The sequence below is a fragment of the Conger conger genome, chromosome 18, assembly GCF_963514075.1.
Source record: "Conger conger chromosome 18, fConCon1.1, whole genome shotgun sequence".
In the NCBI taxonomy this organism is placed as follows: domain Eukaryota; kingdom Metazoa; phylum Chordata; class Actinopteri; order Anguilliformes; family Congridae; genus Conger; species Conger conger.
The window spans coordinates 31,812,701-31,826,453 of record NC_083777.1 but is presented as its reverse complement, the minus strand read 5'-3'; the positions used below and the strand labels follow the sequence as shown (position 1 = coordinate 31,826,453).

Sequence of the window (13,753 nt, the reverse complement as noted above, 5' to 3'; positions counted from 1 at the left end):
GACAGAGAGGGAGAGAGAGAGAGAGATAGACAGAGAGAGAGAGAGGGAGAGGGAGAGAGAGAGGGAGAGAGAGAGAGAGGGAGAGAGACAGAGAGACAGAGAGGGAGAGAGAGAGAGAGGGGGGGGGGGGGGAAACACGTGTTTGCGGGTCTGGATGTCACGTTCTCCACCAGCTCAAAGGGCAAACCGGATGACTTCACTGGAGATCGTCGTGTACTCTTCCCGCTCAGATGCTGGACACTGGCAGCGATCTGTTATCAGGCACAGGACTGTGACAGCGAGCGCAACTCCGGCCCTGCAGGGGGCGCTGTGTCTACAGGTTTAACTCCAGAAAAAGGACTGGAGTTAAACCTGCAGACACTGCGGCCCTCCAGGACTGGAGTTAAACCTGCAGACACTGCGGCCCTCCAGGACTGGAGTTAAACCTGCAGACACTGCGGCTCTCCAGGACTGGAGTTAAACCTGCAGACACTGCGCCCCTCCAGGACTGGAGTTAAACCTGCAGACACTGCGGCCCTCCAGGACTGGAGTTAAACCTGCAGACACTGCGGCCCTCCAGGACTGGAGTTAAACCTGCAGACACTGCGGCCCTCCAGGACTGGAGTTAAACCTGCAGACACTGCGGCCCTCCAGGACTGGAGTTAAACCTGCAGACACTGCGGCCCTCCAGGACTGGAGTTAAACCTGCAGACACTGCGGCCCTCCAGGACTGGAGTTAAACCTGCAGACACTGCGGCCCTCCAGGACTGGAGTTAAACCTGCAGACACTGCGGCCCTCCAGGACTGGAGTTAAACCTGCAGACACTGCGGCTCTCCAGGACTGGAGTTAAACCTGCAGACACTGCGGCCCTCCAGGACTGGAGTTAAACCTGCAGACACTGCGGCCCTCCAGGACTGGAGTTAAACCTGCAGACACTGCGGCCCTCCAGGACTGGAGTTAAACCTGCAGACACTGCGGCCCTCCAGGACTGAGTTTTGAGATCCCTGCCATAGTCAGCGCTCCCCACTGGTCAGTGTCTGTAAATGTTAGTTTTTGAAATTACAGCCTTCACTTTGACCCTTTGCACAAATTGAACTAAAACACATTATTTATCAATGAAATATGTCGTGTTCAAACGTGACCTTTACCTAACATACTTCAGTCACTATTACTTATGTTAAACAACAGTCAACAGACACAACATCAAAAAGAAGATATGCTGTTTCCGACAGACAAACCTAATGCTTTTCAACATGTGGGTGAAACAAATCACACTATGAATTTACACCCCGTTACGTTGGAATACACAGCGCTGTGAGGAAAAACTACATTTACATTTTAGTCATTTAGCAGACGCTTTTAATCCAAAGCGATTTACAAGTGCATAAGTTCTTCCATAAGTTAAAGCATCACATCCATAACTAGTAAAATACACATGAAGTGCTGTTCTAAACAAAAAATACAGTCATCGTAAGTGCAAGTTTTCTTTGGTATTTTTTTGGGTTAGACAAGAGGGATATCGGATAGGGGGGACTAAGATACAGTTTGAAAAGGTGTGTTTTAGTCTGCGACTAACTAAGGATTGAAACACACACTCAGTTTATAAACTTTGAAAAGAAGCATCGCTTCTTTATTTCTCATTTTGCACAAACGCACCGCCTTTTGTTTTGGAAGGTGCAGCTATTTGTGACGCCGTTTCTAAATTGACAACGTTCACACTTTTATCTTGAACCGGGGATTTTCTGTGTGCGAGGAGACGCTGAAGTGCGATCTCTCCGCCCCTCTCTAAATCAGTGCGGCAGTTGGCGTTGGTGTTGGTGTTGGTCCGAAGGAGGCGGTGCGGATTCCGCCAGTTGCTCTTCGCTTTCAGTCCTCATTCCCCCGCACTCAGGCGTGCATCGTGGGCTTTGTTCGGCGGTGAAGTTCGAGAAATATCCGTCGATTGGTAAGTAACAAATATCTGGGCGAAGAAGCTCAGATTTACACGTTTAATGTACAGCATCCCTAACGCGCGTGTGGTAATGCGCTAAACTCTTCAGCAGCGCTGTTGACGTTGTTGTGATAAAATGGCTTTTCTGGCGTGTGCTAAGTTAGCATTAATGATTCGACTTCGCTGAAGAATTGTCTGAATTGTCGGCGTGTTTATCTGACAGTGCGTTTTTTTTGGTCACCAACAAAACGCAGAGCTAGCACATCGCAGTGAAATCTGCTGCAGGGCGCTGCATTTTTAAGGTATTTTTTGTGGTTTTGTAGTTGTCCTGCTCGGAAATGGAAAACAGTGGTGTTTTAACGGGAATGGGGGATTGAGCCTCTCAGTGAATTTTGGTGCAGGTTATCGTTGAGTATTATATTGAGTTTCGCACAGCATACTGTATATACAGTGCACCGTCACAACATGGACGTTTTCATAACAGGTAGCAGAGGATAACTAGGATGCAAATAGGCGTGGCCGTGCAGATCGACTGATAGAAGCTGGCGTCCGAGCGTGATGTTGAATTCAAATGACTTGAGTTTCGTTGTGCTCCAAAGATTCATTCCGTGTGGATGAGGGGGGAAAGGCAAAAAAAGGAGATTAGAGAATTTTTTTTATTTTTCATTTGTGATGAAGACTTTTTCTGCGTCTAATATGGGTAGCTACCAACACTGCATCTTCCATTCTATAAATACATATAATTTGTGCTGAAATAAGCGCTGTTGCGATCAATGGCGTCAGCGCTCCGGGTTGATACGCTTTCTAATCGTTCATGCGTGATGAAAACAGTCCTAACGACCTCGACGGGTCGCACAATTGAGCTTGCATTTCGCAGGCAGTGTCAGACGGACGTACAAAATGAGCAGATTGGCTCCGCGAGCAATATCCAGCGGCTGGCGTTTTGCAGTTGTCAGGCTGGAAGTAAAAAACACACCCCGCCCGCATGATGAATGTTGCTGCCTGTGTCACACATGATAAAACCCAGGAATTCTAATAGGCTACGTGTAGCCTATGGGGTGTCTGCATTTATATTGCCATTGTTAGCGAGGGCTACGCGATGGCCCGCTCTACCTCACGGACAGTTTTGCGTCTTTTTGTCGCGGTTCCAGGTAGTTTCACTGTATGAAACACTGCGACGCTGCAGCACGATGCGGTTAGTTAGATTAATTTTCAAGAGCCGCATGCTGGACCAGATCTAACACAAGGCACGCCACTCGGGAGCGGGCTAACGGACTAAATAACCACGTTACCATTAAACAAAATGATCTCTGCGGCCAAACCCTGGGCAATGATTAGATGATAAGTTCCCCGAAAACTGTATCGTGGAAACGGGCTTTGGCCTCCTGTGTCCCTTAGCAACCGCGCTCCGCTTAGCTGCGGGGAGTCGGTGCGAAAATGCATCCTCTTAATTCTCCGGCAATTTCGCCCACTCCTTCGCACGGTCGTGCTGCACGGTGGCGCAAGGAGATTGTCTCAAGCAGGCGATGCTGGGGTTTGGAGGAAGGTATTAACGTGTGAAATAGTGGCACTTGACTCCAGTTCAGCGGCACTCTTACTTAACCGTCTTCTTAGAGGCAGAATACACCGTTTATTGACGTGTGTTCAGAATCAGACATCCAAATATGGATGTTGGCAGTGGCGTGTGCTGGAGTTGACGTCAGATGTAGGTTGATCCGTTTGACATGTTGGCTGTATGACCTAGAGAGCGGGTCACTGTAGCCTACATAATTTAACAGGAACGTTTTCGGAGATGCGCGTTAAAAAGAACATCATTACAGTGCGTGATATTATTCGGATGCTAAGCAGGTGGCCACATAATCCTGTGGCAATGTGTCTTCTGCTAAAAATGGAATCTGGTCGCCTGCGTACACGGTACATCAAAGCCTTACCGTAAGCTAAAGATCAACTGCACCAATGAGAAACTAGACTTCTCATGCCCCTCTAATTACGGCTGATTATTTTACGTCTACATACTGTACATATTTGCACAATTGTTTAAAATCAAAAATGTAAAAAAAAAACCAAAAAAAAAACCTTTTATTTGATTTTATAAATGACAAACCGTCAGTAAAACGTTGGCTCAGTTGGACTCTAAAAGGGATCATTCTTGTCGCTGGGGTGGTACCCTACATTGTGTAAAACTATACACCCAGAGAGTGCTTTATTAGGTATTTTTATACTTTTTTTATTTTTTTATTATTTTTTCCCCCCCCATCTTCTTCTTCCTGTCAGCTTTGACCAGTCTGGCTGTTCTCTTCTGACATCTCTCATTAACACGGTGTTTCTGTCTGCAGAACTGCTGCTCACTGGATTTATTTTTGTTTTTCAAACTCTAGAGACTGTTGTGCATGAAAATCCCAGGTGATCAGCAGTTTCTGAGATACACAAACCACCCTGCCTGGTACCAACAATCATTCCACGGTCAGTCACAAAGTCCCTGGTCACATTTCATCCCCATTCTGACATTTGGTCTGAAAGACAGCTGAACTCTTGACCATGTCTGCATGCTTTTATGAATTTAGTTAGCTGCCACATGATTGGCTGATTAAATATTTGCATTAACTAGCTGGTGTACGGGTCTCCCTAATAACCTGCTCACTGAGTGTGTAACTAATTGCTCACATTTTGCTTGGAGAACATCACTGTACTGCCACAGGTCTCCACTGTCACTGTGGACTGGGTTGGATTGAAATTGATGAACCTAAAGTGTTACTTCCTGGTAACAGTCGGCGCCCGGCTCTGCAGGAGTGCTGTGACTGGTCTCCCTGGAGCGGGGTGAGAGATGGTCTGTTCGAGCTGAGCGGTGTTTGGCCCTGCTGCGGTCCCGGTCTTTCGGGTGAAAGTGACTGGCCGCATTAATCTCTGCAGGAAGTGGCTGAACGTCCTGCGGTCCTTAACAAAATGGCCGGGCCGCCATGCCAAAATTCCTCCCGGGGTTCTGGCAGGTTCTGGCCGGTTCTGGCAGGTCGCAAAATAGATCTGTAGCAGAGTCGCTGCTCTTAGTTTCCCATCTTGGCCGGTGCAAAATGCATTTTTCCGAGTGTATGTTTTCATGAGTTTTTTCAAATTTAGGATTCAGATACTGTTCTATGCTTCACTGAGCTCCTCTGGTGCTTTGGAACCCATGAAATACTCTCAAAAAGTGCAAACCTGCCTTCAGAAGGAAGGTGTGAAGAGGATGGCTTTCTTGCAGGCAGTAGTGAGTGAGGCAGGGTGTGTTAGTGGAGTCTCCAGAACTAGGCTGACCCTCCTGAGCTCAGCTGCACACTAAAGTTGATTTATGGTTTCGTCTGACGGTCTGGGGGACGGGGCAGCTTTACGGTCACGTTAGTGATCGGACGCTTTTCCGGTTTATCTGGGACGGGTCGGGATGCACAGGCCCGGAATCATGCCGGCGTTCCAGATTCCTTCACCTGCGCTAGTCCCGTCAGCCGGACAAGGGCGGGGCCACCCCGGGGGCGCAGGGGAGACCGGGGCGACGGTCCGTCAGACGGGAAGCGGCCCGTTCCCCAGTCAGCAGATGGGCGGAATGTGCCGGAATGTCTTGGTAAACGGGGACAGTGCGTCAGAAACCTGGCTGGCCTGCCCATCGCACAGCGCACAGCTAAATATAGAGCCCGTCTGTCTGACTGAGTTCAGCATCTCCTCACCTACAGCCTCTCTCCCTCTGCCCCCCTCTCTCCCTCCCTTTCCCTCTCTCTCTTCTTCCTCTCTCTGCTCCTTCCCTCTCCCTCTCTCCCTCTCTCCCTCTCTCTCTCTCTGCTCCTTCCCTCTCCCTCTCTCTCTCCCTCTCTCCCTCTCTCTCTCCCTCTCTCCCTCTCTCTCTCCCTCTCTCCTCCCTCTGCTCCCTCCCTCTCTCTCTCCCTCTCTCTCCTCTGCTCCCTCCCTCTCTCCCTCTCTCTCTGCTCCTTCCCTCTCTCTCTCTCTCCCTCTCTCTCTCACCTCTCTCTGTCCCTCTCTCCCTTCCTCTCTCCCCCTCTCCCTCCCTCTCTCTCCCCCTCTCTCTGTCCCTCTCTGTCCCTCTCTGTCCCTCTCTCTGTCCCTCTCTCCCTTCCTCTGTCCCTCTCTCTCCCTCTCTCTCTCTCTCCGTCCCTCCCTCTCTCTCTCTGTCCCTCTCTCTCTCCCTCTCTCTCTGTCGTGTCCTGGCCTCTCTTCCTCTCACAGTGTGGTGTGTGTGACTGAAATGGCGGAGTGACCAGCTGTCTCTCTCCTGGGGTGGCAGGCAGCTGTTTCCCCCCTACATGTCACTGGAGTCTTGTTGACACTTTGCTGAAGAGAGTAGGATTTCTTATTGTGAGAGAGCTCACCCTTTTCACAGAGCTTGATGGCTGTTGTTGCTGTTGATTGGTCAGCACAAGTTCCTTTTGGAAACTCCTGGCACCAGGTGTGGTAATCGCAGGCTCTCGGTAATGTGTTCATACATTTTTCAACTCCTGAGTAAGAATGTTAGTGTTAGAGCCGTGTTGTAGACTGTGGACAGCCGTGGTGCAGTGTGTGAGTCAGGGGGAGGGTGGGGGGTGGGGGGGGGCAGTGGGGGGTGGTTTTAGGGGGGGACAGCTGTCATCGCAGGGGGACAGACACAGGACACATGGCCCCCCCCGATCCTGACACCGCTTCCAAAAGGGCCTCCTGCAGAGAGGGGGGGGGGGGTAACACACGCGCCCCTCCCTCCCCACCCCGGAACACCGACATTCCTGTGATTTCACCCGTGTTTCCACAGCTGTCCTCTGGGGAATTCCGTGTGACCTCTCCCCGGTTCCCGGGTCTGGGAACGCAGACGCCCCTCGGTGGGAATGGGGGGTTTGACTGAACCCCCCGGCCCTGACGGGCAGAACCAGCCCTCGCTGTCCGCCCTGCTCGGTCACCTTGGAGGGGGGATTAACGTTAATTCATTAATTTAATTTTCATGCTGGACCGGCCGTCTCTGTTTGGGACAACTGCAGCAGGGCTGTGACCGTATGCAGGTCAGGGCTGAGCCGTGCGTTACCTGCACCAGGTGATGATGCAGGTCAGGCCCAGCCCCTGCGTTACCTGCACCAGGTGATGAACCTTCTCTTCACATTTCATTTTTAATTTTAAACCAGTCTTCTGTCCTGGAGGGCCGGTGTGGGTGCAGGTTTGTGTTTCAGTTCCCCAGGCTGAATGAGCTACCAGGCAGTGTACACCTGCACCGGATCACTGGTAGACTATATCACAGTAAAACATTTCACGTCGGGACACAAGAACAGCCGCCCTGCTTGCATAGCTCCTTTACAAGCAAGCTGCAACTTCAGATCTTTTTGAATTTATCGCACAAACAATAGAAACTGTTGTGGTGCTGCTCTGCCCGGTGTTATACGTGCGTTCCTTTAACGGTGCGCGATTCCCGCTCTAATTGAGGAGGGGTGGACGCTGAAGGAGATTAAATAATTATTCCACTGCTTCCTCCTCGCTTGGCAGACAGGAGCTTTGAGCGTTCTTCTTTTTGAAGTGGATACTGCTTCTGCCAGGAGTACTGTAGTGCAGATGAGGACGTTTCTCTGCTGTGAAACTCATTGTACATTATGGGTATTTAACAGAATCTCTGATCCTCTTATCCTGGGTCGAAAGGCCCGGCCACATCAAGAATGATAAGTATAAATAAATATGTCGTTTTAAAAGTCTTTCTAACTCAAGTGGATGGCAGAGTCCACGTCACAACTATAACGACAGTGACAAACGATGTCGTTCGGATCACCTTCAGAGAAATTTCATTTCCCCCGCTGCATGAACTATAAAAACACTGACAGACTATGTCCTTGATCAGTGTGGATGCTCCCATCAGTATGGTTATGGTTATGGTTATAGTTATAGTTATAGTTATTGCTGGTCTCCATTTACACAGCTGGATGCACTGTGTACTGAAACATTGCATTTGTACTTCATTGTTACATTAGTTATTTTATACCTTTGTCCAAAGCACCTTACAGTAGACTAAATGGGGGCCGATCCCTCCTGGGGCAATGTGGGGTTAAGGGCCTTGCTCAAGGGCCTAACAGGCTGCCCCAGTCATGTACCTTAGCCTCTAGGCTACAGGCTGCCCCAGTCATGTACCTTAGCCTCTAGGCTACAGGCTGCCCCAGTCATGTACCTTAGCCACTAGGCTACAGGCTGCCCCAGTCATGTACCTTAGCCACTAGGCTACAGGCTGCCCCAGTCATGTACCTTAGCCACTAGGCTACAGACTGCCCCAGTCATGTACCTTAGCCACTAGGCTACAGGCTGCCCCAGTCATGTACCTTAGCCTCTAGGCTACAGGCTGCCCCAGTCATGTACCTTAGCCTCTAGGCTACAGGCTGCCCCAGTCATGTACCTTAGCCCCTAGGCTACAGGCTGCCCCAGTCATGTACCTTATCCACTAGGCTACAGGCTGCCCCAGTCATGTACCATAGCCACTAGGCTACAGGCTGCCCCAGTCATGTACCATAGCCACTAGGCTACAGGCTGCCCCAGTCATGTACCTTAGCCACTAGGCTACAGGCTGCCCCAGTCATGTACCATAGCCACTAGGCTACAGGCTGCCCCAGTCATGTACCTTAGCCACTAGGCTACAGGCTGCCTCAGTCATGTACCTTAGCCCCTAGACTACAGGCTGCCCCAGTCATGTACCTTATCCACTAGGCTACAGGCTGCCCCAGTCATGTACCATAGCCACTAGGCTACAGGCTGCCCCAGTCATGTACCATAGCCACTAGGCTACAGGCTGCCTCAGTCATGTACCTTAGCCCCTAGACTACAGGCTGCCCCAGTCATGTACCTTAGCCACTAGGCTACAGGCTGCCCCAGTCATGTACCATAGCCACTAGGCTACAGGCTGCCCCAGTCATGTACCATAGCCACTAGGCTACAGGCTGCCCCTGTCAAATGGGAATGAGGGTGGCTGAACTGGCCTTATAGAGGCGCTGGGCGCCCGCAGAGTGTGGGGGAATGGACTGAAACCCGTAGCCCCAGCTCAGACTCAGCAGAACGGAACAGGACTGACACAGCGGTGCGCTGGTTCATTGTACAGCGCAGTAATAACACCCCCCCGCGCTGAGGGGGGGGTGTTTGTGCTCATGTTACCCTGCTGTGGGGGATGTTCTGCCCGGTCAGGTCGGGTTTTAGCACAGCGAGCCGCGAGGGGAAGTTAGCGGTGCGCTGGGAATATTAAGAAGCTTTGCCATGGGGGGGGGGTAATGTTTTCCAATAAATACCCCTCCTCCTCCTCCCCCCCCCACCCTGGGAACAGGAAGCAGCTCAGAGACCATGTCCTTGAACTTGTGATGCTAATCTGGGGGGGGGCCCAGTGTCATATAGAAACCTGACCCCATGGAAAACTGACTTGACGGGTCACTCTCATATAAACAACATGATCCCTGCTCTTTTTCCTCATGTAGAAAGTGACTCCCTTTATGGAAAATGGCCTACGCCGTGTAATCTAGGTTTTTGGGATTCGGGTCAATTTTCCACGGCATAGAACCATTGTAGGGATATAAAATCACACACAGCCTGAAAAGGGCATTTTTGTCAAAGCTCCGGCAGAACGATGTTGTTAACTCCGTGGTTCTCACTGCTGTCTTAAGAGGAATCACGAGATTCCCTCTTCATTAAATTCCCTCTTCGCTAAATCTCATTAAGTTTGGAAGACACGGAATCAGGACATTTTCTTAGGAACACGGTTGTTTGCCACTGATCTAGGAGATCAGCACAGGCTGGTTTCTGACACAGCCTCCAGTCGGCGATGGAAAATGAGCAGATCTGTCCTCTCACTCCCTCCTCCCCTGTGAGCCGGCTGTGGTCATTCCCAACCCGGAACGTTTGGAGCAGGGTTCTCCAGGCTCTTATCTGGCATTCCTTCGGAATCTCGGCACTTGTCCGGTGAGGAGAAGGAGGGTTGTGTTTAGCGTCAGCGCAGACAGACGTGCCTGATACTTCGCTCCTGTAGTTCCCTCTGCTTCCTGACTGCGTTTCCCATGGGGCATTGCAGTGTCAGGTGCCACAGTATTGTCACTGGTCTGGGCACCGCTCGCCCCTTATCCAGAGCTCTGCATTGCCAGACCAGCAGGACTCTGTTGGAACTTGATGGGCCCTTTCTCAGACACAGATGAAGCTTAATCCTGGATTAAAGAAGTCTAAAACCAGGCTTAATCTGTTTGTGCGAGACTGGCCCCATGGGCCTTGTCCAGGCGGATGGGTGGGGTGTGCTGTGATTGGTGCAGGATGGGTGTGGTGTTCTGTGATTGGGTGTTTCCTCTCTCTAGTGTTGGCTGAGGTTCTGCAGCAGAGCAGGGGAGGCCAGGCCCAGCTGTGCAGCCAAGGGGCGTGTAGACTACGCACGTAATCTGTCCCGGGCGTAGCCCCCCCCTCCATCCCGCCTGGCTGCCGTCCACCCCCCCCCCCCCCCCCCCACGCTTTCCCCCCCCCATCCCGATCAGACCGGCCCGTCCACACTACGGGTGTGGCTCCAAGCGCACGGCGGAAGTCGGATCACACGGGGTCCTCGCTGATAAGGGTATTTTAGGAGCGCCGTTTACACCTCACCCAGAACAGGGCTGCGGCCCCACGGTCACGCCGGCGCTGGGCCCTGCCCGTTCCCGGGGGCTCTGCCCTTCCCTGGGGCTCTGCCCTTCCCTGGGGCTCTGCCCGTCCCGGGGCTCTGCTCGTCCCGGGGGCTCTGCTCGTCCCGGGGGCCCTGCCCGTCCCGGGGGCTCTGCTCAAACAAACACTCCCGCCGGGGCCTCTGCTGCTCTTCACAAACCGTGTCTGTGCGATCGCCACTCAGAAACCCGTCTTTAGACTGTCCGTGTAACGTGCTTTCACCCTAAACTCATACTTTACCAGTGCAGGGGCTGGCCTTCTCCCAGCCTCTGAGTGCCGCAGATTGTAATCTTATTTTAGGTGTATTTATCTGGTCCTGTGGCTGAACGGTGTGTTGTGGTGTTGACCAGCCTCACGAGTGGTTTTCCCACTGGGGCCGGAATGTAGCGTAGTGGTTAAGGTGCATGACTGGGACCCACAAGGTCAGTGGTTCGATCCCTGGTGTAGCCGCAATAAGATCCACTCAGCCCTTGAGCAAGGTCCTTAACCCTGCATTGCTCCAGGGGAGGATTGTCTCCTGCTTAGTCTAATCAACTGTACGTCACTCTGGATAAGAGCGTCTGACAAATGCCATTAATGTAATGTAATGAATGTGTCGCCTCTCTGGCTGTGTGGAATATCTCAGGAATATGCAAGTCAACAATTCCCTGAATGGAATTGTTGGTGGTCTCTTCTCTGCCCGCTTAGCGAAGGCACCCGGTCGGCCAATCAGGCCTTTGGTGCCAGCGGGGATTCTGATAGGCCGGGCAGAGTGGAAAAGATGAGGTCATCTCCAGTCGAGTGGGAGCTATCGACCGACAGCCTTTCTTTCAGCTTTTCTGTTGTTCCCTTAGGCCAGTTTCCGCGCCCCCAGTACAAAACCGACAGACGAGGGGGAAATGCTAAATTCAGTTCCAGATTAGCGGCTTAGTTTATCCTCGGGAGTACTGCCCCCTCCCTCCCGTGCGTGAAAATAAAAATATTTAAAACTGTGTAAAATCTAAAATACCATGACATCTTTCTAAATACCGAATGGGATTTACTGTGCGCATATTGACCATATGGTAATGTAGCTGAGCATAAGGGTGCTCATTTTAGATTACAGATCTGTCAGGTTTATTTTTCTAATCCCTGGGAGAACGGTGGCTTTACTGCTATGAACCAATTTTGTCATCTGTCGGTTAAAATAGCTGCTTTGCCAGATTCTTTGTCCTTTCCGGTCAACGCGTCGCCATCGTTACCCTTAGAGAAATGGAATGTGCCGTGATATATCGTATATGTGGACCTGAAGTTGTGCTCATAAATATAAGTGTTTCACAGCAGTGAAAGGGTTATAGCCTGCACGTCATCTCATATAGTGAATTCCTGCAATGTCTGGATAATGTTTATTTTCTGTATATTTTTAGTATGTTCCTTTTGCCAAGCGGCTGCGGGCATTATGGGATGGCCAGTCCCCCGGCAACGCCGCTGCCCGGCTGGGCCGTCCTCCAATGGGAGAGCCCCGTTCGGCTCCCTCCTACAGCGCTCGTTTGTGCGATTATTTAATGCAGCAGAACGATCATCAAAAGGGCTCTGCTCTGCGAGGAATCCGGTTAATTGGTTCGGCTCCTGGTTCAATGCCAAAACATGTGAGTTCTCCCGAAGAAGACTCTGCTCTCCAACTCATCAAGCTGCACACAGCCCTCCCTCCTCTCTACAATAATCTCTCTCTCCCTCTCCCTCTGCCTCTGCCTCTCTCTCTCTCCCTCTGCCTCTCTCTCTCTCTCTCCCTCTGCCTCTCTCTCTCTCTCTCCCTCTGCCTCTCTCTCTCCCTCTGCCTCTCTCTCTCCCTCTGCCTCTCTCTCTCTCCCTCTGCCTCTCTCTCTCTCTCCCTCTGCCTCTCTCTCTCTCTCCCTCTCCCTCTGCCTCTCTCTCTCTCCCTCTGCCTCTCTCTCTCTCCCTTGCGCCTCTCTCTCTCTCCCTCTGCGCCTCTCTCTCTCTCCCTCTCCCTCTGCCTCTCTCTCTCTCCCTCTGCCTCTCTCTCTCTCTCCCTCTCCCTCTGCCTCTCTCTCTCTCCCTCTGCCCCTCTCCCTCTCTCTCTCTCTCTCTCTCTCTCTCTCTCTCTCCCTCTCCCCTGCTCTCACTCACTCCTTCTTAATGGCTCTCTCTCTTGCACCCTTGTCTCTCCCTCCCTCCCTCCCTCCCATGAAATGGATAGACAGTACCCAGCGGTTATATTGGGGTGTAGGGATATTATGTGTGATCAAAAAGTGTCCTAGAAAATCTGCACACTGTCGGCCATTTTGTACCGTATCCTGTTGGACTCCCTCCTGTGTGTTTCTCCCATCCTGCCCACGTCAGTCTGCCTGTGACGTTCACGAGCAGGGCAGGCCATGCTGCTGCACATGCCCCGTGTCTCTGTGGGCATACAGCTCACAGGCTGCTTATCCCTGACCTTTGACCCCAGATATCCCAGGTGTCCAGTGTTTACCACAGACTACAGTACAGACACCCCCCCTAGTTGCCTCTCTGGCGCCTTCCCAGCATGCCTTGCCCCATGGGAAGCCCTCTACCCCCCAACCCTGGGGCATTCCTCCAGAGGCATCTACACTCCAATACCCGAGAGCCTGACGATATCCTCATCACATTGTTCTCATTTACACTGCTCCATACAGTCATGTAGGATTATGTTCATATACTTTTATGTCATATAATGTAATGACTTAATAATCTAATACATGCCAGTCCAGTACTATGGTAAAAAGGATGAAAGACTTCTTGCGCTCAGGCACACATTTAGTTTACATGACCACAGGCTTCAGATTCCCAAGGTCAAAGGTCAGAGGAAACTGAAGGAAGCGTTGTTTCTCAGCTGAGCGGGCCGCTGAGAGAGATCCACACAGGTGCAGTAGGTTGTGTTTGTGCGGGATCGCTGGAGTCCGTGCTGCACGTGAACACGCTCACAGCTGTATGGCGTTGCCTGTGCTGGTGCAATCCCAGCTGCTGCCCGGGAACGCTGCCGTGTGATCCCGGCATTCCTGCTCTTCCCCACGGATCCGCCCAGGGACCTCCATGTTCAGCCCTTCCCTCTGCCTGCTGTCCTTTCCTGCATTCGTGTTCAGGAGGAATCCAGGGGAAAAAAAAACGGTTAAAATTATACCCTACTTTAACAGTGCCCGTGTTCACAGTTTGGGTGCCATCTGTTCAGTGTCCTGTCTGATGCCTGAAAGAGTTTGAGTTGCGTCATT

General features: G+C 51.5%; 1 protein-coding gene across 3 annotated transcripts in view; it reads left to right on the top strand.

Annotated features, from left to right (window-relative positions):
• The first annotated feature begins 1,739 nt into the window (after window positions 1-1,739).
• The window catches only part of LOC133118710 (spectrin beta chain, non-erythrocytic 1-like), a 106,883-nt gene continuing 94,869 nt past the window's right edge, over window positions 1,740-13,753 (top strand). Inside the window, exon 1 of one of the 3 annotated variants that reach the window (XM_061228875.1) lies at window positions 1,740-1,925. The gene's annotated coding sequence lies outside the window, so the exon portion shown is untranslated. Of the gene's footprint in view, window positions 1,928-13,753 lie in introns of all 3 variants that reach the window. The other 2 variants (XM_061228870.1, XM_061228871.1) reach the window with 2 other exon arrangements.